The 23,068-nt window shown below is 45.1% G+C and overlaps 1 protein-coding gene and 1 non-coding gene across 4 annotated transcripts in view; both read left to right on the plus strand.

The window, feature by feature from the left end:
• The window catches only part of FGF1 (fibroblast growth factor 1), an 87,607-nt gene that overhangs the window by 38,105 nt on the left and 26,434 nt on the right, over positions 1–23,068 (plus strand). Inside the window, exon 1 of one of the 3 annotated variants that reach the window (XM_032844240.1) lies at positions 16,975–17,192. The exons of 1 other annotated variant lie outside the window; for it this stretch is intronic. The gene's annotated coding sequence lies outside the window, so the exon portion shown is untranslated. Of the gene's footprint in view, positions 1–16,974; positions 17,193–23,068 lie in introns of those variants that run through there. One more of the 3 variants, XM_032844238.1, reaches the window with a different exon arrangement.
• On the plus strand, positions 18,342–18,468 carry LOC116859185. The gene has a single exon (XR_004381105.1). It is a non-coding gene; the product is annotated as a small nucleolar RNA SNORA36 family (small nucleolar RNA).

Below are 23,068 nucleotides of genomic sequence, written 5' to 3' on the forward strand. Positions count from 1 at the left end.
TAGCCAGAGCTCACAGGGCGCCAGAGGTAAGGGATCATTCCTGCAAGAAGGGCATGGGGGCTAAGTGAGACTAACAGAGAAACAAAACAAGAAAGGATGGCGAAGTAATAGAGGCTCTGGGAGGCAAATGGTCAAAGGACATCGTCAGTTCTAGCAGCCATCATCTACTGAGCATTGAGTATGTGCCAGCCGTTGTGATAAAAGCTTTATACATATCATCTGATTTACTTTTCCCATGACCTGTAGTAGATACCATTTAACCCAGTTTACAGATGAGGAACTTGAGGACCAGAGAAGTTAAATAACTTACTCAGGGTCGCAGAGCTAGAATAGATGAGCTGGGATTCAGACCCAGGTCTGTTGGACGCCGAAGCCTATGCTCATAACGACTGCTTTATACTATACGGATCGAGGGGCATTTCCACCCAGCAAGCCTGCTGTAGGCTGAGAAACACAGTGTCTTCCAATACCCCGAAGAGCAAGGTACTGAGTGATGAGCTAAGTTAGAGGTGTTGTTCAAAAGCCCTGCTATGACTGAGCTGTCTGCTGGGGCCGAGGGTGCTTAGGGCTGAGATGCTCTCATCCCTCATCAGGGAATACTCACTCCATTGTGTCGGGCCCCACCTAAATGTTTTTTTATTGTCTGCTCTTCACCATGAGTAATGCCACTTTCCATTTTAAGCTGGGAGCTTCAGGAGATGACCCCGTTCTAAGCCAGAGCTGAAAGCTAAGTGCTGCCTGGGGGATTACTCACCCACTTCAAGACTCGGCCAACATCGCACCCTCCCACTCAAGACGCTGCTGGAAGAGCTCTTCCTTGCCAAAGCCTCAAGGAAATCTGGCTTCCCCTAGAATCAGACTGGGAATGGTGCCAGGCTATCAGAAAGCTGGCAAGTTAACTGATTCTCCAAGTGAAACTACTGTAGTTGTTCTGGTCCCTACCTGTGTGGTAAGGTTTGCTTGCTTGTTCATCCCTGTGGCATAGGCTGAGGGCCTACTACGCACCAGGAACTCTGTTCCATGCGAGAGATACTGCGGTCATCCAGATGGCTTTAGTCCTTGTCCTCGGAGCTACCGGTCTGGGGCAGATGAGCAGACACTTATTGCGAGACTTCATAACTGGTAGAGTATATGAAAGGATAGGACACGGGAAGCTCAGGGAGTCTGAAGCACTCCCAGCTGAAGGATTTATGCCAGCAGAGGAGCTGGCTAGGTTTCTAAATTGTAAGCAACCCAAACTGACTTCTACTGCTAATCGACAGAAAGAGAATTTAGAGAACCTGGGGTTGCCCCAAGAATCACCAGGAAGGGGTGGTGGTCCAATATCACAGGAAGGGTATAGCCAGACCAAGACCCTGGGGGGTAGGTAATCCCTCAAATAGGGGATGTGGCTTCAGATAGTGGGCAGTCAAAAGGATAACAAATGTCCAAGACAGCAGGTAGAAGTAGAGAAGGTGGGGAGGAGAAGCCTGTCTCAGAATGACCTAAGATAGTCTGAGTCACAGAAACCAAAAGGAACAGCTTAAAGAGAGAGCTGGCTTATTGAGGGAAGCAGGCAATGGGGCCAGGCAGTCTGGCTCCCAGAGGTTTCCACAGGGAGTGAAGTTTGCTGTTCAACCAGACTTTGAAGCTTTTGTGGGGAAACAAGCCCTGTGCTGCAGGTAAGGAAGAATGACATTCTAAGCCTTTCCCTTTTGTTTTAGGGTTCCTTGGGCCTTTCTGGAAGGCCCCATTCTCAAAGGATGCCTTGAACTTATAAAAACCAGTTAAATCAGAAAAATGTTCTCCATATCATCGTTGGGAAAGATGACAGGGACAAGCCAAGGAGATAATAATGATAATGGCCGACACTGACTGCTTATGCTAACATGAGCTTACATGCATTACTTCATTTACTCCCCATAATAAGCCTATTAGTTTACAGACAAACAGACGGAGGCACAAAGATTATCCGTGATTTGGCCACAGTCCCATGGTTAGCAGATGGTGGAGCAGAAGGCAAATGCAGATCTGCTTTACTTTAACTAGAGTCTGCTGACAGGAACCACAAGAACAGAAAGGTCAGAGGAAGAAAAACGGTTATGGCAGGAGAAATCATTTTTTTTCTGTGCATGTCATGAGGGATTGGAAGCCTCGTCCCTTACCTCTTACCTCTCCCATGGGTACCATACTGAATCTTAAGGATAGGCATTGCTCCAAAGAGAAATTTTCAAATTTTATTGGAAGGGGAAAAGGCCTCTTTTCCTAGAGGGAGCCTTGAGGGAGGAACTTGTAGCAGTAAGTCAAGATACTAACCCTTAGACTACAGTGAGAGGTATATACAGCATTTTTGATGGATTTTTTAAAATAGAAATTTCTCTAACTATACAAACAATACATGGTATTTGTGGGAAAAAATGAGGGAAATATGGGAAAATAGAAAGAAAACAAAAGTCACCCGTAACCTTACCGTTCAATGACGGCCGTTGTCACATTTCTGAGTATTTGTGTTTTGTGTTTGTGTGTGTGTGTATGTGTAATTTGTAATCTCACTTTCCAACGTGCATATATGTATGTCATACTGTCTTGTAAAATCAGTTCTTTGTATCTGAAATAATTGTTATTGCCTTGATTTCACCTTTTTCCTCAAGGAAAAATCATATCAGAGTCTTCCATTTGCAAATTTACTAAGCAACTCTTAGTTTGCAGAGTAGTAGAGTGTGGTATGTAATGCAAGCCTGTTTGTTCAAAGTGTGTAGATGGTATGGACTGCATAGAGCATATGTGAAAATGCCTGGTTCTTTAAGGAGGTTGTGATTGTTCATCACTCACTTAACATTTCTAACTGGTAAGCATTACCTGAAAATGCCTACTATAATAAGTAACTCATCATAATGAGTAACTCATCAACTAACCTCATCATTTATTAGATAACCATTCATTTATCAGGAGAGATTTATTTCATCATCTACCATCTGCGTAACATTGAAAAACATTACATAGACAGAAACTAGAAAAGCAGTTTCTAGCCCTGAGCTCCGAGTGGAATCCTGGTTCTGATCCCACTTCTCCTTCTCCAGCCTTGGGGACCTCATCTCCTTCGACATCCCCGCCAAAGGCGGTTCAAAACCCCCAAGTTCAACATACACAGAAACTCTGCTCTCTTGGGCAGGAGTGCAGCTGGGCCTCTCCAGTCCTCTCTGAGTATCTTGTCCGGGTACCCATGTGGCCCAAGTCAGCCCACAGCCAGGTCTGGCACACCCTGCTATTGTCAGCTCTTGGTACACCCAGTGCCCTCCACCTCTTGTTTTTTCCCCCCACTCCTCAAGACAAAGTCCTACCGGTTCAGGAGCCCTGCGTCTTCCCTCTGTGCAGCCCAGACATCTGGTTTGAGCTGAGAGTCAGTGGCCGGTCAAGCGTTTGCACCATGCAGTTGGATTTGCTGATGTAAACAAAGGAGATTGCATGTGAGTTTTCTGACCCGGAAAGGCCCCACAGGATGATTCCCTCGGGCCTCCGTCAGGATTTTTTAACCTTGTCCAAGGGGACAAGGAAAATGAATCTGAGTTTAATTAATGAGCTATAGCCAAGAGAGAAGCAAAGCACTTGGGCCCTCTCTTTCCTTCTCTGTCTCCAGTAACCCTGTTTTCAGGGAGCCATTCCTCAGGCTGAACTGAGGCCACATTGCAGCCAGGTGAGCCACGTGGGGCCCCAGGGAGCCAAGGGTTAGCCTCTACTCACAGTGGGCACATCCTCGCTCTCCCCAGTGCAGGGCTCCCTTCTCCCCTTGCTTTTTCGCTTTGTGTTTCCATGCTTCATTGGATTTTATCTTTACTTACAAAAGCAAATTGTTCGTACCTAAATTTATGTTTTAACAGGGAATCATCTCAGGCCCCACCCATCTAGTCTCCTTGAAATTCCTGGGGTCTCCATCACATAGCCATTTGCAAACAAAAAACCTAAAATGATAATTCAGATGAAAAGACCTCCTAACTCTGGGAGTGGCTGAACTTTTTTGCCTTGCTCAAGAGCTCAGTTTTTTCATCTATGAAAACGAGAATAACAGTACGCTCCAGTCCTGCCACATGAAATCATGACATAACATCTAGGAAACCCTTCATAAGACAGCACAAATTAATTAGACTTTATGGTTATAAACTTATTTTTAAAAATTTCTGAACATGCTATATTTTGCTCATTCTTACTGTTACAATTATGTTTTGTGGCAGCTTGTGCTGGTTATATATTTCCAGTAGCGATACCAAATTTCCATGTGATATAAATTCCAGTTTGAACACTAATTCAACTTTAAACATACTAATTAAATGATAATTAAAGATACATTTGAGCTGCATATATCTAGATTAATCAGGAAAAGTCATTCTGTATATGGAAAATGAACCCACTGCAAGAAAGAAATGACCAAGGAAACAAGAAACCCTAACCAACCCCTAAATCAACCGACTAACCAGCTGGCAGCAGAAATCTCAGAGCAAACATGGACATCTGTGGCGCCATGCTGGAGGGACCATACAAGATGATTTTCAGTAACTTTTTACCACCACCATCGAGACCAAAACAGCCACAATTAGACATTTAGTTCTCCCGGCCCTGCTTCTTCCTGGGCCCCCCACAACCTGTTTTTCTTATCCCACCATCCTCACTGGAAAACCTCAGGCATCTGATGTTCTTGACTAGAACATCTTGGGTGCGGAACTCCCTCAAGAGTTCTATGCTCTGATTTACCATTCCCATTGCCCAAATCAAGACTCTTTTTTTTTTTTTTTAAGATTTTATTTATTTATTTGACACACACAGAGAGAGAGCATGCACTAGCAGGGAGAGCAGCAGAAGGAGAGGGAAAAGTAGGTCTCCTCGCCAAGCAGGGAGCCCGATGCAGGGCTCCATCCCAGGACCCTGGGATCATGACCTGAGCCGAAGGCAGACACTCAACCGACTGAGCCACGCAGGTGCCCAAAACTCTTCTTAAAATAGGTATGTTTTTAAAATATTAGCCAGAAATCATAGTTATTTGATTTAATAAATTTCAGGAAATATCTACTAAGCATCTACTAAGTGCAAGACAAGAGTGTGTCCTCGGGGGAAGGGAGGGCGTAAGATCCAATCCCTGTCCTCAAGGAGGTTAGAAGTCACCAGGGAGGCCAACCAGAGGATACAAGTAACTCTCCTTGCTGGGTAGAATGTAGTGACTACCACAAACAGCACCAGCCAACATGCTGCAGGAGGAAACAATGAATTTGAACTTGGCGAGGATCAGGACAGGTTCAGAAAGGAGGCAGCACTGGCCCTCAGAGAAGCATCTGTCCTTTGAAAAGATTAGATGAACTCTGGTGGCCCCCTAATTGGTGAATTATTTCAAGTCCTGTGCCTATTCTGAGCCAAAAACTGGAAGAAAGTTTAGCATCCTGACTTTTCTTCCCTGAAATGGGCCAGCTCCTTGTTCCAGAGGATCATGCAGTGTCCCCCAGCTGGTGCAACACCCTGGGACACATGGGGTGCTGCACACGTCCCTGACCCCACCCACTGAACTCCTGCTCATCCTCAAAGGTCGCAGCTCAGTGTGACCTCCTCTGAGACTCCCCACCCCTCTCCCCCTGCTGGTGCGGTCACCCTCTCCGGCCACAGTGTCTGATTTCAATGGACATAGAGAGGAATTGGCACTGTTTCAGACTGTCTTAGTCAGCTGTTTGCTTTTCAAAAGTGCAGTATCTCCCCCTGCAGGAATAAAACTAGACAAGGAAAGCAGGGATTTGGCTTTTCTGTTGCCTCTGTGTCCTCAGTGCCTGATAAATCATAGTATTTACTAACTATTTGTTGAATGAATTAATGAATAGTAATAGATCAACTCATCCTTCCCCTGGCTATTTCATCTCTCTGATCTGTTAGTTTTTACAGGGAGAGATCAATGGTTTTAGAAAATATGTAGGATTAATGTTACATGGATGTAATCAATCAAAAATATTCATACTTGGGACCACCTACTTGGCTCTGGCAGTAGAGTGTGTGACTCTTGATCTCAGGGTTGTGAGTTCGAGCCCCATGTTGGGTGCAGAGATTACCTAAAAATAAAATCTTTAGAAAAATATATTCATCCTGGAGTTCAGTATGGCAACTGGCAATTAGCAATTTCTCAGGCTTTGGTTCATAAAGTTTTCAGGAAAATCCACACACTACACAGCACAGTACAGCTCGTCGTTCCCCCTCCTGCCCTCATTTCTTTCAGTAACCATTTAGTAAGCATATATTATGCACCAAGACTATCCGAGGCACTGGCAGTTACAAAGCTGAGTGCCACAGACAAGGGCTCTGCCCTAACGGCATCAAGTCAAGGGGTAGATAGAGTCCAGGAAACAGCACCAATGAAGAACAGAGGGATAAGGGTCACCCCACCCCCAGGAGGGCTAGGCCTGGTCCTGGGGCTGGTGGTAAAAGAAGGCTTATTTGAGTACCATTTGAGGTGAAGTCTGAAGAAAAAGTAGGGATGTGCTGGGGGTGGGAAGCAATGTTGGCAAAGAGAGCCTCAGGCCAAGGGAAAAGCAAGTTAAAAGGCCCAGAGGTGAGAGCAAGCTTGGCACATTTGTAAAATGGAATCTCACTCTTGTTGGAGGCGACTGAAGGGTCCAATGCCAGGGAACATGGGCCTTTTTATTCAACACCAAGACCGAGAGAGCGGGGAGGTAGTGTGGGTCACTGGTGTGCCTTGGGAGATGACTGGAATGTAAGCTCCATGGGGTAAGGACACTACCAGCTTATTCACCATCTGAAAGTGGGGCCAGGAACACAGCACATTCTTAACAACCATTTGCTGAGTGAATGAATGAAGCACCCTGAGATTACCTCAGCCGTCTCTTCGAAGTGTCACGAGGCCCCAAGGCCTCATAAGACTAGGAGGTGTCTCAAGAGCTGGCTGGTCTGCTCCCTCCCCTCCAGGCTGTCTGATGTGCCCTTAAAACTCTCAGAGGTGACACTGTCTTGTATAAAGTATAGCAGCATGACTTAGAAATGCAGTTCTTGAGGTCATACGCATGCAGCGGAGGGGGAGAGGATCCGTCCCATTATTTGGTGAGTCAAAGCAGGACAGACAGGAGCAGGGACAAGAGTCCTTAATGCTCAGACTGGCAGGCCAGGCAGCAAGGGCATGCTGGCTCTCCAGTGTTATTCATCGTCTGTGAAGATGCCCTGGTGCCCCATTTCTCAATCTGCTCATGAAGATCAATGAGACCTGCATTCTCAAAGCAGCACCATCAAATGCAGAAATCGTATTTTCTGGTATAGCTGGCAGTGAGGAATTTAAAATCCAAGTTTCTCTCCCACCTCTCGGTACCACACCCTAGCTGAATGCGGCCGGCTCTCTCAGAGAAGGCTACTGTGCCTGGATCCGGGAGATCCTGGCTAGGAAGCCGGGAAGCGTGGACACCACATTTGGCCTAGGCCCACCTCTCTCACCCTATCTGAGGTCTCGCTGTCTCTCACTTGGGCTGCTGCCCTGTTTCCTCTTCTGCCTCACCTCCCCTACTTCTCCACTGAGCAGCCAGAGTGACATTTTTAAAAAGCTAATCTGATCATGTCACATCCCAGCCTGCACTGCTTTCTCCTTCAGAGAAAACTCTCTAGTGCTCAGCATGGCCTTACCCTGTCATCTCCAGCCACAGTCATCTCTCCTCAGCCACAGCAGACTATTTTCTCCCCAAGTGAAACATGCTCTTCCTGGACTCAGGACCTTTGCACATGCTCTTCCTGATACCTTCTTTTCCCTACTCACTAGGAATATAAATTCCACTTCTTCTAGCAAGTCTTCCCATCTCTCAGGCTCTGTAGGTCACCTATTATCTAACTCCCATGGTACCCTGGACTTCATTGCAACACTCAGTTCACTGGGAATCCCTTTTATGGTGGGTAATCCCCACTAGAATGTGAACTTCAGAAGGTCCTTGTTGCATCTGCCTTGCTCCCCACTACATGCCTCATGTCTGGCACAGCAGAAGCTTGTCAAGTGAATAAATGAGGACTCCAGTCTTTGAACTGGCAGGAACAACGTGATCAACTAAAACAACAGGCAGAGAGAAACAGAAACGTAACAGAACCTCATTATATTCCTTTTTTTAAAAAGATTTTTAAAATTTATTTATTTGGCAAAGAGAGAGAGATCACAAGTAGGCAGAGAGGCAGGCAGAGAGAGAGAGAGAGAGAGAAGTGGGCTCCCTTCTGAGCGGAGAGCCCGATGCAGGGCTTGATCCCAGGACCCAGAGATCACGACCCGAACCAAAGGCAAAGGCTCAACCCACTGAGCCACCCAGGCGCCCCAGAATCTCATTATATTCCTAAGCTAAATGACCACCCCCACCCCAGGCTTGATTTCCTCTTATCATGGGCATGTATATTATGACAAGGCTTCAGTTAATTCTTCAGAACTGGTTTCTGGTTGGGTTCAGAGAAATATGAGCCGCCATGGTCAGTAAGCTAGAGCTCTGAAAGCTAGAGCTCTGAAACAATCGAAATCAAGTCAAGAGGCATTGGTGTGTCTACCAGTGGCCTATTGCCCCTGCCACAGAGACAAGGAGTCCTCCTGCCCCAGCCTATCACAGCAGAACAAGGCCAGAAAGACCTGGAGCCTTCACTCATTTTGTCTTACCTTCTGTCTTATTTTCTTCCCCCCAGCAAGGACAAACAATAATTCAGTAAAGGAAATATGAGTAATGGAAAGAAAGAGAAAAAAAATAAACATATCAAAATGGGCAGTGTCCCTCGGGCCCCTGCTTTTAAAGAAAACAAGGAGAGTAGATTTGGAGACATTTCAGTGACTCTGCTAAAAAGGAGAAAAATTAATCAAGCTGGCCTCTCCCTTTACAGGCTGGATTCCTTATCTCTCTCTTGCTGTAGAAAGAAAGGATTTCCCAGGCCAGGGGTTGTCCACTCTGGCCTGCATCAGAATCCTGTGGGGAGATGAGCTGAACTGGCAAGCGCCAGCCCCTGACTCAGGTCCAGTGAATGAAAACCCCTGGGGGATGGGCCCTCACACGATCTCCCCACCCCCACCTCCACCCTCCCCTGCAGGGAGGACCCTTCCTGAGGAACAAAGCTCAGGAGTCAAAGGCAGAGTTTCTGCCCTGTGTCCACTGCCCTAAGGTCCAGCTCAGGTAAGAAACTCAGATGTGCTCCTGGGGTCCCCAGAGTCAGGTACTGAAACACTTGTTTAAAGTAAATGGAAAAGGCCTAAGAAAATCAAAAGAATTAGTGCAACACAGACAGCTTTATAAAACAATGAGCAATCAATCTGTGGATCTCTGGTGAGGCTTACCCTGTTTTGATTAAAAACTCGAAGAGGCTTTGTTACCTGGATGTCAGGAGTTGCGAGAGGAAGAAAGCGAAGTCCTCTGAACAGAGCAAGCACTTCTCTCCTCTATGGAAGGGTGGAGTGGGGTGTGCTTTAGAGAAAGCCAAGCAGTCTTTAAGGCGCATCCCCCCACCCCTGCCCATGGCACGAAAGGAAGAGGGGAGCAGGAGACTCTACAGCCCAAACCCAGGAGGGAGGCTGGTCTTTTGTGAATTCCCAAAATATGAAAGACAGTCATGCACACGCTCCGACCAAACACCATCCTTACAGCCACCCTGTGAGCAGGTACCGTTCACATGAGGACAGATTCCGACAGCTGGAGCGGCTTGCCGGCAGCCACGCATCTAGCTAGAAAGGGGTGAGTCAGAGGTAATACCCGTCGGTGTAATTCCCGTCGGTCTGAATCACAGTGATTTCTTACCTTGTATCTTGGCTGTCTCTTATTTTAAATACAAGGACAGACCCCATTTGGAAGGCGACATGAGCGAGAATTCTCAGTCGTCTGCCGTTTTTATTTTAGGCTGTGTCAAGCCTCACCTCCGCCTGGGAGATGAAGCAGGTTCTTAGTTCAGTACGTGTTACTGACGGCCTTCACTACATTGTGCTCTGCGGCAGGCTCAAGAACCCCAGATTAAGTAAGTGGGAGGTGAGGTCTCCCTTGTAAGAATTTATGGTAAATTTACAAATTCACAATGGATTAAAGAGACAGACATAAAGCACTGGCAGGTAATTTTACCAGAGGTCTGGGAATTGCTGGGTCATAGAGTCATCAATGCTGGCAGATTTAGAGAGGAGCTGAGCTTTGACCAGAGGTCAGGAGTGGTTTGTCAGAGCAGAGAGGCAAGGGTGGTGCAGCGAAGCAGTAAAGAGGCCAAGCATCAGTCAAAAGACAACTCCAAGGCTGCCCACGGCCAACGCTGCCTCCCCGCATTCTGCTCCCCCTGAGTCTCCGCCTAATGGACTCTGGCAAGTGCCCGAGTTCACGCTGGAAAAGCAACCCTCGGCTTGGGTCATGCATCCAGAAACGCCTACGGTGAAATCCCAAGAAGGGTGCTGTACACTCTCAGAGCACCTTGAGACAAGGGGGGCAAGGCTCCCATTTTATGTGGTGATTCTGAAACCAAAGTCAGCAGGTCTGAAACTTTCAAATTAATTTCTCCTCTACCTTGAAGGGCAGACATATAAATCAGAAGGGAAGCACATGGATGACAAGGAGTAAAATGGAACTTAAACGCATAATGGGCAGAAACCTTCTGAATATTTTGAGTGAAAACCTTAACAAAATGCACATGCTTCCCCCAGCAATTCCACATCCATAAATCCTCCCTAGAGGAGGGGAGGGTGCAAGGCACGGGGTGCAAGGATGACTATAACTGTTGTTTTTATAATAGTGACAAACAGTATACAACCAAGTGTCCCACAGAAGATCAGCTCACAGAGTTTTGCATGTCCACAATATGGAATCCTATAATCCTCTGTAGCCATTACAAATGGAGATGAAGATTTATGTTTATTATTTATTTATTTTAAAATATTTTATTTATTTATTTGACAGATAGAGATCACAAGTAGGCAGAGAGGCAGGCAGAGAGAGAAGAGGAAGCAGGCTCCCTGCTGAGCTGAGAGCCCGATGTGGGCTCGATCCCAGGACCCTGGGATCATGACCTGACCCGAAGGCAGAGGCTTTAACCCACTGAGCCACTCAGGCGCCCCATGATTCATGTTTATTAACGAGGAAAACAATCCTAATGTATTTAGCCAAGTCTGCTTATAAATAAGCAGATTATAAAACAATTGATATATATGTATAATTTTACGAAGTGGAATCATGTGATTCTACTTTCTTCAGACCAAGCCTGAATCCATTGAGTAGAATTGAAATCATATGGAATAAACTCTCTGATCACAGCGTAATTAACTGATATCAAAAACCTAACTAGGAAAACTGCAAATATTTTCAATTAAACAACACACTTTGAAATAATCCTCCAAAAGAACATTTATAGGGTAAGGAGAATTTTTAGAGTAATTTAAATTGAACAATATACAAAATATAGCATACGAAAATTTGGGGAGGCAACTAAAACAACTATTAAAGGGAAATTTTATCTTTAGCTACTCATATTGAAAAGAAATAAGGTCTAATATTGTGACCCAATATTCTGCATGAAAATAAGTAAATAAGGGCACCTGGGCAGCTGTCGGTTAAGCGTCTGCCTTCGGCTCAGGTAATGGTCCCAGGAGTCCTGGGATCAAGTCCCTCATCAGGCTCCCTGCTCAGCGGGGAGTCTGCTTCTCCCTCTGCCTGCCCCTCCTTCTGCTTGTGCTTGCTCTCTCTGACAAATAAATAAAATCTTTTAAAAGATATTGAAATAAGTAGATAAGTAAGAAAATAAATAAATAAAAGGGCAAAGTAAAGTAAAAGTAAGCCAAAATAAGAAAAATGAAAAATAAAGATAGCAATAAAACAGAAATCAGGCAAACAACGCAGAAATCTAAGCAAGCAGAAAGCTGTCTTTCTGTTTCAGAAAATCTGTGATATTCCTATATATAAGGCCCTTTGTAAAAGGCTTCTATCCCTATGAATAGACATGTTAACAGAAGTTATCTTTGGCTGATAGGATCAGGGACAATCTTTAAAGACTTATTACTGACATTCATCTGTATTTTCTTGTTTTTCTATCCCTCTTTTATATTTGAGGGCTCCTAAGGGGACTGACATCCTCTGCTTATTTGCTGAAAAGCAACAGACCCTATTAACCCTTTGTTTCACAAAGGAAGGGCAGGGACCCCTGATGATACAGAAGTTCTGAGTGGTAGGAAGGTATCTCTCGATCAAACTGTAGAGAGGAAAGGAGCCCCCTTTGAAGTTTCCTTCAGTTACTATGACTTTATTCACGGAGACAGCTTTGGGCTGGTGCAATTATGTTTTCAATTGCTTCCCTCTTTCTGCAAGCAAAAGGGCTGCCAGGGCAGGAAGCAGAGCCTAAGCAGAAGCCTACCACGGCTGCCCTTCACTATACTTACCTCGAGACTGCCTTCTGTTGTTCATGGGATGCTTTTGCATTAATACCTGAGAGAGAAAGCTTCCTTTAAACAAGGAAAGGAAACTGAAGTAAAGCCACACATCAGTAGTTTAAATGCAATTCACAAATAAGGAATTTGATAAGGAGATAGCAATCAAAATGAGGAGCACATCTGTTCTGGGGTCCCAAGGAAAGTGGCGTGAAGCTCTGGGGAGGAAGAGACTGCCCCTGCGGGTTTATCAGTGCACACTGGACTGTCCCCACAGGTCCATCAGGCCTTGATTGCTGTCTGTCTTGTCACTGCAGTATAAAAACAACAGCACAGAAATAGTAAATGTGCAATTTGCTCAGGTGATGGCCCAGGCAGTAGGAAGACCATTTCAGAACAGGATTCCAAGTCCAGATAAATCCTGCTGGGAGGATGATTGATGTGGGAGGTTTCTAAGAGCAGATAACATTTCTTTGCAATGTTTGTGCAGAGGAAAGAGGCCCTTCCACAGGAAGAAGGTCAAGGCTGGTCTATTTTTATAAAAGCATTTCAAGTGGTTTAGTGGCCTTATTTCCTGTGGTTCCCAGGAATCCTGCAGCAGGCTTCCAGGAGGATGTTGGTGATAGGGAGCAGAGACTTGCTGAGTGACAATCAATAATTATCTCTATATTTGCTTCACTTTTTCCAATAAAAATAATCTGGGGGAAAAACATTTGCTCTAGAAGAGCAAAGGTCAAGACAACAAAGAGTAGAATGGGACACGAAAGTCCCTTAGTATTCGGCAGAGTCCCCAGGTCAAGATTTTGCAAGCTGAAGACTGATTTATTCACTCATTCCCTTTTATTCAACAAATAATCAAGCATCCCCTCTGTGCCAGGCACTGTTTATGGGCTGGGTAGAAGATGGTAAAATAAACATGGCTTCTACCTTCCAGGAGCTTACAGTCCACTGGGTGAGGAAGACATCAGACAGGTCAACACATGGATGGATATATACTTAATTACAAATGGTGAACAGGAGGTACAGAAGAGACTAATGGAGGCGGAGGTGGGGACAGAACTTAGATTGGGAGGTCAGGGAAGACCTTTGAGGATGTGGCTTCAGCTGCCATCTGAAGAGTAAAGAGAAGCCAGCCAGGGCAAAGTGCTAGAAAGTGAACAACAATGTATGAAGGCAGCCATGTGGAAGAGGCCACACTAGCCTCAAGAATCCAAGAGAAGACAGGAGTGGAGGAGAGGAGGAGTGAGTAGAATGCAGAGGGTAAAGGGAGGGAATGGTGGGAGGTCAGGCCAGACCATCCAGGAGCTTGCAGGCCATCGTAAGGATTCAGACTTTACTTTATGGGAATGAGAAACTATAGAAGGCTACAAACAAGAAGTTGATGTAGGTTTTCAAAGAGATAAACGTGATGGGAGGGGCCATGGATTAGAGAGATGGCTATTTCAGAAGTTAAGACAGCAGACTGGACTGGGTGTTGACAGTAGGTACTAAATACATAAATTTGATAGCTCCTGATTTGACCGTAAGAGCTTAGGAATTCGACCAGCATACAGGGCTGGGACTAAGGTGAGGCAAGGGAGGCACTTGCTTTGGGCACAAAATTTACTCAGAAACCAAGATAAATAATATTTTAGTGCAATATTTTTTATTTTTATTTATTTTTAGAAATTTTCTTTTTCTTTTTTTTTTTTTAAAGGATTTTATTTATTTATTTGTCAGAGAGAGAGAAAGAGCAATTGAGCACAAGGGAGAGCAGAAGGCAGAGGGAGAGGCAGGCTCCCCGCTGAGCCAGGAGCCCGATGTGGGACTTGATCCCAAGACCCTGAGATCATGACCTGAGCTGAAGGCAGCCACTTAACCAACTGAGCCACCCAGATGTCCCAAGTGCAATATTTTTTGAAGTTTATGTGTTTCTTAAGGAATCTCTACATCCAGTGTGGGGCTCAAAGCCATGACCCCGAGATCAAGAGTCATGTGCTCTTCTGACTGAGCCTGTGTGCACCCCCTTTCATGCAATATTTTTTTGAAAAATCAAATTTAGGGAAAAACAATCCTTGATGAGCAAAACAAATTTCTTTTAAAAAGACAGGATCAGCAACAGTGCTATGCCAAGCCACATAAGGAACCTGAGGCAAAAGGAAAACGTCTGTAATACTGATAGTGTTTATACTTAAAATTTTTATATTTTATTCATTTCCTCACTCTTGTTCTGGCTAAGCTGACCTTCCCCACCTGTAAACCAAGAGGCCACCACATCACCTTCTGCTCTTCAAGTAGACACTATGCAAAGAAAACTAACAACAAAAATCATCACAAGCCCCCTGGTGGTACAGATGCTACTCTTTTTCCTGATTCTGAGACAAAAAGTACACCACAGTCGCTCCATAAATACTTGTTTTTTTTTTTTTAATTTTTATTTTTTTAATTTCTTTTCAGTGTTCCAGAATTCATTGTTTATGCACCACACCCAGGACTCCATGCAATATGTGCCCTGCATAATACCCATCACCAGGCTCACACAACCTCCCACACCCCTCCCCTCAGTCATTCCATAAATATTTCTGATAGTGTTAATGGCTGATATCTATCAGGCTCTTCACATGTTAGGAACTTTGCCAGAAACTGGTAAATACAATGATCTCATTTTACCCTCACACCAATCGAGTGAGGAAGGTATAGCATTATCCCTGTTTTACCATGATTGGTGTTTACCATGATGGGTTAGCATTTAGTGAATACAGGAAGAAAGAAAGAAAGAAAGAAAGGATGTACAGATTGAAGGTTAAATGAGAGAAAAGAAAGTGACGGGCCTCATACTATTCCTTAGAAGTTCTATCTGGATAACCAGTGATTCCAGCTCTCTAGGCAAACACTCTTCTCTGACAAATACTAATTACCACACTTAAATGGACCTGTACAGAAAGGAAACTAAACTTAAATACCCACCTTTTTCCATAGGGATTATTTTTGTAAGTTAGGTGTTTTAAACCAAACAGCTTTCCTAAGAACATATTTCTTTAATTCATTCATTCCCAAATATTTACTGAGGAATCACTGTACATCAGGCACACGTCTGGGTGCTCTCACATGGGAGCAAATCAAGCCTGAATGTGGGTCCTCATGAGGCTTATAATCCATTGTGTGTGTGCATGTGCATGTGCGTGTTGGGAGATGTGTTGGCAAGAGACAGTCCATAAGAAGGAAGCAACCACAAACATAAGATCATAAATTATCGTAAGTGTTACAGAAGTATAGACAGGCAAGTGAGGGGAGCCGCCTAGATAGGGTGGGACCGACACAGTTAGACTCCGGCAGGCAGATATCCTGCTTCCCATAATACTTATGTTGCTGAAAATGCTGTGAAGAATTTTTGCAAACCAAATCCACCAAACTCCCACCACAGAATATGAAATTTTATAACCTAATGACTTACTCCTATGGAGAACTGTTTTGAAAAGGAACACTATTAACTTATTTTCTACCCAAACACATCTATGGGAAAGGTCTTCCCACCACTGAAAGATCAAGAATCTAATACTGGAAAACACTGGAAAATGTTCTGCCTTCTGTCCGTCCTATCCCTATGGGCCCATCTAAACATCTAGATTTATGGAATTCCTGAGGAGCCCCTTGAACCGGCCAACACCAAGGAGGAACCAAGGAATGTATGACCTTTAAAAGCTGGCAGAAATTACGCACAAAAAGATGGCAGCCTAGTGAAGTAAGAAATCCCTCTGACGTTTCTTCTTGCCTCCTGTTGCCTAATCTACTTTCAGAGGCCAATAATGTAGAAATTGTCCATTTTTCAAACAACCCCACCCAACAGAGTAGTACTTTGATCTCAAAACATAAGTAAGGAGCAATGGATGGTGCAAGATAGAAATGGCTTTGAAAGGTCAGTCAGAAAAAAAGAAATAAACAAGGAGAAGAACCATGAGGAGTTGAAGGAATGAAAGCAAACCCTGCTTTGAACTACCTGCCAACTTGAATGCAAACTCCCCTGAGAGGCCATGGTTGGCAGATGAGCATACTATCAAGGTTACTGGTACCTACCAATGCTTGCGATGTGCAATGAGCACCTTCCCGGAGATGCTAGACACTGGGGGCAGAAATTTATCTCTTAGTTTACCCTCTTGGATACAAGATTTTAACACACTTCCAAGCTCTTTCATCCCTTATCAAACCCAGTCCTTGCCCAGGGCCTTCAGTGATACTCTCTTACTTCATCTCCTTCCCATAAAACCCACCTGGTTCCTGCCAACAGCTAGGCTTTGGACAGGGCTGTGTGTGGAACACCAATGACATGGCCAAAGGACTATGAGAGCCATTGGGCCTGCTGAAATGGGGCAAAATGTGCAGATGGGGGAATGGTCCCTTTTAGACTTTTTTGTGGGATCAAAGGGAGCTGGCAAATGAAAGGAGCCTCTAAAAATAGCCAAAGTCCTTAAAAAGAAATCATGCAAAAGGAAACAAGGTTTATACTGTCCTAATGTAGGCTCTGCAAAAACTAAGCCCTGGCAGGCAGGTGCTGGGACAGCTTATTATTTTCTTCCTGCCCTTTGGCGGAGACACCCACTGGGTCCCTTTGCAAATCCTGGGCCCTGCTCCCCCGCTTGCTTCCTGCATAGTGCTAGAAGCCTCTGCAGGAATGTAGCTCTCCTGGGGCACAGCCTGGGCCTCCATGGCCCACTTTCAAGATCCAGAATAGACTCTGACATGTGAAACAAGCTCCACGGGGTTTACAATCCTCCTTCATATCCAAGCACCTTAAACACAAAACTTCACACCAGGATTGCTAACCATTCTTCCAGAGATGCCTGGAGATCATCTGTCTGGCAGAAATGTGAGTTTTGTCCTTTTTACTCTTCAGTGTTCTGAACACACATGGGGCCCTTGGAAATGAGGCTGACCAACAGAAGGCTGACATAATAAATTATGTCTTAGGGCTCGGGGTTTTGCTCTTGGCTAAGCCACAGATTTGCTTTGGTAAGCTGTTCACCCTCTCTGTGTCACACTTCTCTTGGGTAGAGAAAAAGAGAAAGGGCTCATCTATCCCACGTCATAGGAGGAATAGGAAATAAACAATAATTACCAAGTATGTCTTGTAGCATCTACACACAACAGGCATCCAGAGATGCCTGCTTACTCATATGAAACATTTGGTGAGACTCCAAGTGCCATAAAAATGTAAATAACCAATGCCTGAAACCATAGGCTCACATGAACAACCATAACAATGCCTTATATTTCCCAGGCGCTAACTACAGGTGTGGCCCTTCCCAGGCCTTCCCGGCTCTAGTCCTCCCTCACAGCACTGCCACCAGATCAGCATGCTCAATGGCTCCACTTTACAGAGGAGGCATGAGAAGATCAGATAGGTTAATGACTTGCCCAGTCAGACAAATGGTTAATGAGACACAGCAGAAACCAAAGCCCAGCTCTACAAGAACTTCCCTTTATCCTGGCCTTTCCAGCCCAGTTGGAAGTAGGACTATCCACTCCATTCCCCCAGTGGGCTCTGGCCTCACCCCAGCCCTTTGAAAGCAATGGCAAGTGATTCTACTGTGACAAAGGCCAGGAGGGACTTGACTGCCATCTTGGGTCATCTTGGGGAAGAAGCATCACAGTGATGATCAGAAAAGTGTTGGTGGGGTATTTATAGCACTGAGAGAGGGGCCGTTCTGGGTAATGGGAGGAACCTGCAAAGGACTCCATTCAATAGACACAAGCATCTGTTGATGGGGCTACGGGAATTATAGGGACTGGGAGAGCAGGGGGGAGTAAACACAATAGAGAAGCTAAGGGTCAGTTATCCAAAGGGCCTTTTGTCTCTTTCCTGTATATCTTTGGCAGTTAAAATCATGAACTCTGTGGTTAGAAAACGCTACGTTCAGATCTTGACTCTGACACTGATTTATCTGCGTGACCTTAGACAAACTGTTTAAACTCTCCCAGCCTTGGTGTCCTGTGCTGCAAACTGGGGATAGAAAAGTCATGCCTTGAGTTCAGTTCAGGGCAGCCTCCCTGTTCAGTTAATTAATCTTTGGGACATGAGCAGGGTAAGGTAGATGATTACATAGAAAATACTACTCTATTCATTTATCTCTCAGCCGACAGAAAGAAAGAGAGAGAGAAAGAGAGAGAGAGAGAGAGGAAGGAAGGAAGGGAGCAAAAAAGGAAGGAAGGGAGAAGGGAGGAAGGGAGGGAGGGAGGAAGGAAAGAAGGAAAGGGAAAAGCAATGCCTATGTCACAGAACTTCACCAAGGATTAATTAAAATAATGTATGTAAAGCACTTGGGACAGTACCTGGTACATAGTAAATGTTCAAGAAAAGGTCACTACTTTTTGATTTATGAACTTATTTGATGATTTACGGGTATGTCCAGAACAGGCAATCGGGAAACACACGGTAGGGCAAGCCCTCAGCCTTTCCAAAGAGATAACAAACACATATTTCAAAAGACTGAGTTCGGAAAAGCCAAATTTTATAGGTCAGGAGGGAAGAACAAAAAACACCTAACAAACAGACCGTCTCCCTGCGAGCTGGAAGGTCTGCTATTTTCGGGAAAGGAATGTCCTTGGGGGCTGGTCCTGGAGATTGTAACTTGCACAACATTTTCAAAAGAGTTTCGGAGGGGGGCGCCTGGGTGGCTCAGTGGGTTAAAGCCTCTGCCTTCAGCTCAGGACATGATCCCAGGGTCCTGGGATCGAGCCCCGCATCAGGCTTTCTGCTCAGCAGGGAGCCTGCTTCCTCCTCTCTCTCTGCCTGCCTCTCTTCCTACTTGTGATCTCTGTCTGTCAAATAAATAAATAAATAAATAAAATCTTAAAAAAAAAAAAAAAAGTAAATGTGAAACATCCGACAGGCAGAGAAAACCATGGTTTAAAAAAAAAAAAAAAAAAGAATTTCGGAGGCACATCAGTGAGAACAGCCTTGAGGACGGCCCCGGAGCCCCTGCAGAACCACTTTGCATCTGGCTGGAAGCCCAGGGCTCTACAGCATCCGCCTACAGGCAGGATACTTCCACATAAGAAGTGTGGAGGTCTTCAGGCTGGCCCAGAACCGCAGGATGCTCCAGACTGAGGGGCACCCGCATGGCTCAGACAGGCCTGTGGCCTGCCAGGCACGTTGCTGCGCCGGGGAGTGTGCCATTTCTCCTCTTGGAGGGTGTTCTCTCCAAGCATTAAACTAATGCCTGACCTCCAACTGAATGATGCTCTAAGAGGGTGTGTGTTTTGGGGGCGGAAGAGCCAGAACCCTGGGAACAAATAACAGATACTGGAAGAGCTCCCCGGGAATGTGTGTGTCTCTGCTGTTTCCTATTCCTCATGAAGCAGTGCAGGGGCTAAGAGTGGGATTGAGCTGTTGGGTGAAACAGCTAAACTGGACTTCCAGGCTACACGTGGTCCATGCATCTCTGCCCCTCCAACCGGCAGCTCGGCTGGATCGACCTGGTATGGCCAGATTATAACCTCCTTAAAGACAGATAGTGATTTCTACCGCAAGCCCAGAATCCCTTCTCTAAAAAGCCTTAGGGCTAGGTATGTTTCTGAATGGAGACGCTGGGGGATTTTAGACAGGTGGTTTGGTATGTATATTGTATATTATGGAAGAACTTCAGTGGGGTCCGGGGCCATGCCCTGTCATCAAACACACTGGTGATTCTGCACCAGATTACACAAATATTAACATAAAGGGTGATAAATAAAGACTTTACATGGTCTCAGGACAGTTTGGATCAGGTTTGGCCCCAATTTGAGTTATGAAAGAATGTCTAGTTTTCAGAGCTTTTTTGCATCTCAGAATGTAGACTAGGGATTTTAGGTCTTTCTTTTCATTTCCGTTTCTTTCTCCTTATTTTCTTTTTTAAATTTCCAGAACAGTCTGCCTGTGGCAGGTGCTGAGTAGAAGTGGTTGGCATCTAGAGCATGACATCTTGATCTCCCTCAAATAATATTTAATCCTGGAAGCCAGGGGATGGTTTATTCTCAGTGACTTGGGGATTCTTGAGGATTAGAAGGATTCTAAATTAAAGAATAGGAGAGAAAGACATTGAACCCACAGGCTCCCTGTCATCCCGGACAGTAACACACAAACCCATGAATACACTGAGAATGGTGACTAGTACACAATATATTCAGTCCCCGAGTAAATGAGAGGAAGGCATCACGGCACATCAGCAAATGGTAAGCTTTAACTGATTGCTTAGAAAATGATATTTTAAAAAATATCGCTAAAATACTACTAAATGTTAAACTCAAGTTTGTTCAATGCTAAGTCAATAGCACAGGGGATTGGCAGAACAAAACAACAAGCTACACAGAAAATGATAATCAAGCTAACATCTGCGACTGCTTACAAGTTTTCAAATGCTGGGCTTAGCACTTTATACATGTGATCATTGAACACAGCAATTCTGCGAGGTAGCTAACAGGGCCCATTCTGCAGACAGGGAAACTGAGGCTCTGTGAGACCGAGTGAGTACTTTGCTAGTGAGTATCCAGCCAGGGCTGAAACCTGAGTCTAGTAGTATGCTGGTGAACCAGCTATCAGAGAAAAGGAGGGAAGGAAGGAAGGCGGGGAGGGGGATGCAGGGGAGGGAGGAAGGAAGGAAAAAACTGAAGGAAAAAAGGGAGCTAGAGGGAAAAAAAGAGAGAGAGAAAAAAGCCCTGATTATAGTATTTTCCAATTTCTGTGGTGTAAATAGTCTCAAAAGGATTAATTTCAAGCCCACTAATGATTTACTAACCTGAATATTTAAAAATTGGCTTTCACAAACCTGGAGGTACCTCCTCCTGTACACGTGGTTGAGTCTACCCCAGGGCCACATCCACAGTTTGCCAGACCAACTCTGGAAGATGAGCTTGCTGCTTATGGAACACAGCTTGCCCGGGAGCAGCAGACCACGATGCTAGCCCCACAAGTGAGCCACAGCCACATTCCTACCCAAGACCCAGTACAGACCCCTAAGGCAGGGAAGAAGGGGGAAATGACAGAAGAAAACCCTGTCTCCCTCTCTTCAGGCAAACTTTCCTTCACCAGAGGGTGTGAGGTGGGCTACCGCCAACCCAGCCCTCCCTGACAGAAATAATAAAACCTAGAGCTCTTTTTAGGCTTCACAGGCTGTTCTGCAGTACGATAAAGAAGTCAGACTTGAGACTAAAAAGATCTGATCCGTTTTTGAGATCCTTCAATTCCCAAATATCACCTTTGAAAAAGTAAGGAAGTGTCTTCTACAAGATGGGGTATATTTGGGTTCATATGTTTGGGTCTGCTTTTAACCAAGGGCAGGGTATTCCAGCCTAATTTGAACCCACTTAAAATACATTTGGGGTCTTGGTTTAGCCTCTCTGTTAATACCTGTAAGGACCCCACCTTCTAAGTAGGTCTTCTGATAACATGTTTCCACTAGAGGCTCCTATGAAAAGACTGGCCTGGTATTCAATCCACAAATACGCCAAGGGCAATGATTACATGTAGGCATTTGCTAATAAATTCAGGGCCTAGAAAAAGAGTCAGAGCTTCTTTCTGGAGCTTCAGAGACCAGTAAAGGAGACAGTCAGGTAACCTTAGTTAAATGATACTCAGTCACTCATTAAACGAATATTTATCAAGGGCCCATTAGATGCCAGGCATTTTTCCAGGCACTGGGCTGACAGATTGGTTTGGTGAGCAAGACAGATTGGTTTGTACTGTCGTGGAGCTGACAGTCCAGTCATAAAGGGAGAGATTAATTAAATAATCACAAGAATGAATGTGTAATTAAAAAATATAGTAAGAGAGATCGGAGGAAATGTTAGATGGTCCAATGAGAATGGGAGGAACCTGACCCAGTTCCAGAAAGTCAGCAAAGGCTTCCTTGAGGAATTGGCAATTGAACTAGGACTTGAACAAAATGTAGGTGTTCACCAGGCGGGTGGGGTGGAAGGAAAGACAGGAATTGTGTCTAGAGAGAGGGAACCATGTAGGCCAAGATCCCGGGTGAACAGGGGCGCAGGGGTTTCAGGGAAATGGAAGGCCAGTGTGGGGAAAGAGCGTGGTGGGTGATGCAGCATGCGGGGATGCCAAGGCTGGTCCTCAGAACCCTACAGGCCCATTAAGGCCTTAGAACTTTTCTTAAAAAGCAAAAGGCAACTTGTAAGTATGTTTTGTAATTGAAGCGTAGTTGACATACAATATTCCTTTAGTTGTAGGTGTACAACACAGTGACTCGACACTCATATACATTATGAGACAATAGGGATAAGGCCTTAGTCTTTATCCCAAGCAATGGGAAACCACTGGATGGTTTCAGTGGGAGATATACGTGGCAATTATAGCCAGGGCTTCCATAGGGTAAATGATGTGCTACTAGAGGAGCACAGAGGGAATCAACTAAAATCTAAACTGGTGTGTGTAGTGTGGAGGGACAGGAGGGAAGTTAGGGCTGGGGATGCGTCCACATCGGCTTTCTGGAGGAGGACGTATCTGAGATGAATTTTTGAAGGGAGAGGATGACCTAGCCCAGCCACTGTGGAAGGGGGAGGGAGGGAGAAAGAATGCATCTGGGTGAGTGTGAGGGTGTGGGGGGACTACAAGAAAAACAGGCCAGTAAGAGAAAAGGCAAGAGAGTTAGGCAGGGACCTGATGATGAATACATCCCAGGTCATGGCGGAGTCTGGGTTTTATCCTGATGGCTGCAGACAAGCCACAGACACAGCCAGAGGTCCTCAGCAGAA

Source organism: Lontra canadensis, unplaced genomic scaffold, assembly GCF_010015895.1.
Source record: "Lontra canadensis isolate GAN:19392208 unplaced genomic scaffold, GSC_riverotter_1.0 scaffold149, whole genome shotgun sequence".
Taxonomy (NCBI): Eukaryota; Metazoa; Chordata; class Mammalia; order Carnivora; family Mustelidae; genus Lontra; species Lontra canadensis.